Raw genomic sequence first — 3,362 nt, forward strand, 5'->3', positions numbered from 1 at the left:
CTGCCTCTCCCTTACCCATCTGCCTCTCCCTTACCCATCTGCCTCTCCCTTACCTCTCTGTCTCTCCCTTACCCCTCTGCCTCTCCATAACACCCCTGCCTCTCCCTAATCCCCAGCCTCTCCCTAAACCCCCTGCCTCTCCCTTACCCCACCATATCTCCCTTACCCCTCTGCCTGTCCCTTACCCCTCTGCCTGTCCCTTACCCCTCTGCCTGTCCCTTACCCACCTGCCTCTCCCTTACCTCACCGTATCTCCCTTACCCCCCTGCCTCTCCCTAACCCCCCTTCCTCTCCCTAACCCCACTGCCTCTCCCTAACTCTCCTGCCTCTCCCTAACCCCCCTTGCCTCTCCCTAAACCCCCTGCCTCTCCCTTACCCTTCTGCCTCTCCCTTTCTCCTCTGCCTCTCCCTTACCCACCTGCATCTCCCTTACCCCACCATGTCTTCCTTACCCCCTGCCTCTCCCTTTCTCCCTGCCTCTCGCTTACTCAACGCCTTTCCTTCCCCGCCTCTCCTTTACCCACCACCTCGCCCTTACCTCTCTGACTCTCCCTTATCCTCTGCCCCTCCCTTACCCAACGCCTCTCCCTTACCCCTCTGCCCTGTCAGTCTCAGAAATCTGACTCTGGGATCCATCTGAATCAATGGCAGTCTCCCATAGTGCCGTTATCATATTGTGTCTGTCCGACAACCATCAAACTCTGCTGAGAGCTTAGCTCCCTTGAGTTGAGAAGTTAAAGGGATAATTAAATTCAGAGGATTAAGAGTCGATTAACGCTGTTAATTGAGAAACTCTTTTCTCTGATGGTATGGGGAGTTTGGCGTTGTTGGGGGTGAAGTGGTGGTGGGAGGAGAGCTGAGATATAATCCAGAACCAGCTTCTCATCGCTCAGTCTTATGGGGTGATATCCAGAAATGCTTCTTCACATAAAGAAATCTTTTCCAGGATGGGAACCTGTTCTAAATGTCAAAAAGGAGGTCTCTAAGTTTTTGGTTCACAAAGCTTATGAAGAGATCTCCAGAACCAAAGCGGGTTGGTAGAGTTAAGGTCGGTGACATGTTGGGTTTTGGAAGTTAGTTCTGCCTGCTCCAGAGGTGTGTAATAACATGGCACAAAGGGCTTTTGTAGTGTAGTGGTAGATTCCCTACCTCTGAACCTGGAGGCCTGGGTTCAATTTCACCTGGTCCAGTGATGTGTGATAATGTTTCTGAACAGGTTGATTAGAAAATATCTATAGATCAGCCATAATCGAATTGGAATGATGGAGAAAACTCAATGGGTTGAAGGGTAGCACGGTGGCTCAGTGGTTAGCACTGCTGCCTCACAGCGCCAGGGACCCAGGTTCGATTCCACCCTCAAGCGACCGTCTGTGTGGAGTTTGCACATTCTCCCCACGTCTGCGTGGGTTTCTTCCGGGTGCTCCGGTTTCCTCCCATAGTCACAAAGATGTGCAGGCTAGGTGGATTGGCCATGCTAAATTGCCCATAGTGTTCAGGGATATATGTGTTAAGTGGACTTGCCATGAGAGACGCAGGGTCAAAGGGATAGGATGTGGAGGTGGGGGTGGTGAGTCTGGGTTGGCTGCTCTTCAGGGGGTCAGTGTGAACTAAATGGTCTGAGTGGCCTGCTTCCACACTGTAGGCATTCTATCATCCTAGTAGGAAGGCGTCAGGTTTAAATCCTGCTTTGTGCTTCAGTTCAGCTGGCAAATGCACTAGAACCTCAAGTTTAAGCCATGCCCCCTTGGCACTCAAAGGTAGAAAGCAGCTACTGATCACTGTCTCATTGTAACTGTTGGAAGAGTGTGTGTGAGTACGCACCAGCGACAAGATTGGGCTCACCAGTGATGCCTTACACAGTCAAACAGCAATCATTGGTTCAGACATGAAGTATAGTCAGTTGAGTTTGGGTAACAGAAATGAATGAAGAGAAAAATTTAGTTTGATACTGTACGTGAGCTCAGGATGTTTTACAATGTTTACAGCCTCTGAAATACTTCTAAAGTGCAAAGCTGTAAGGAAAGTGCACAGCAAGCTCCCACAAACAGCTAAACAGTAATGACCAATTCATGTGTTTTATAAACTGAGGCTGACTGAGAGATAAATATTATTCAGCACTCCAGGGATAATGCTCTGCTCTTCTTCACAATCGTGCAGTGAGATATGTTTGCATCCACCGGGCAGCAGCTCACTTTAAGGCTATATGTTAGAAATCTGTGACAGTGCAGCACTCCTTCAGTGTCAGCCTTGATCTTTCTGCTCAAGGCTCTGGAGTGGAATTTGATCCCACAAAGTCCTGCCTCCAAGACGAGAGTACCGCCAGGGGCTGATTAACTTCCAGCTTATTGCTGCTTGTACAGAGCAGCTCATCTAATCTTCTTGAGGTTCTAATATATTGCAAGAAACCACTTCCAACTGAGCGCAAGTCTGACTGCTCTTTCTAATTCAGTATTCGCAATTTGAGACTGCTGTTGTTTTGGGCAGCATTTCTGAGGAGATAGCTTCTGTCTTGCAACACAAAACCAGACTTTTCTCAGGAGCTGCCTGATCCATCCTTCTTTCCCTGCCTTAGAATTTTGATGCTTTTTGATTTGATTTGGTTTTGATTTTATTTGAATTATTATTGTCACATGTACCTAGGTGCAGTGAAAATTTTTGTTTTGTGTGCAGTGCAGGCAGATAATACCATACAACGTGCATTACAGTAATAGAACAGCAAAGAATACAGTTACAGCTGCAGAGAAGGTGCTCAAAGAGCAAGAGTCATAGAGATGTGGACATTTGCTGGCTGGGCCAGTCCCTAATTCCCATGAGAAGTTGATAGTGAGCTGCCTTCTTGACCCGCTGCCATCCTTGGAATATAGGGACACCCACAATGCCCTTGAGGAGGGATTCCAGGATTTTGACCCAATGACAGTAAAGGAACAGCAATATATTTTGGCAAGGATGGAAATGGTCACGGTTTTGGAAGGTGCTGTCTGAGGAGTTTTGGTGAAGATCTGCAGTCCATGTTGTAGATGGTACATGGTAGATGCTGCTACTGAACGTCATTGGACAGAGTGGATGTGATGAGAGTCAAGTGGGCTGTTTTGTCCTGCATTGTGTCAAGCTTCTTGAATATTGCTGAAACTGCACTCATCCAGGCACATAGGGAATATTCTAATACACTCCTGACTTGTGCCTTGTAGATAGTGGACAGGCTTTGGGGAGCCAGGATATATGTTACTCTCTGCAGTATTCCTTGCTTCTGACTCGCTACTATTATAGCCGCTGTATTTTTACGGTTTGTCCAGTTCAGTTATTGGTAAATGGTAACCCCCAGAATGTTTGATTCAGCAATTGTAATGCCATTGAATGTTGGT

This window comes from Rhincodon typus, chromosome 8 (assembly GCF_021869965.1).
Source record: "Rhincodon typus isolate 14 chromosome 8, sRhiTyp1.1, whole genome shotgun sequence".
NCBI classification, from domain to species: Eukaryota; Metazoa; Chordata; class Chondrichthyes; order Orectolobiformes; family Rhincodontidae; genus Rhincodon; species Rhincodon typus.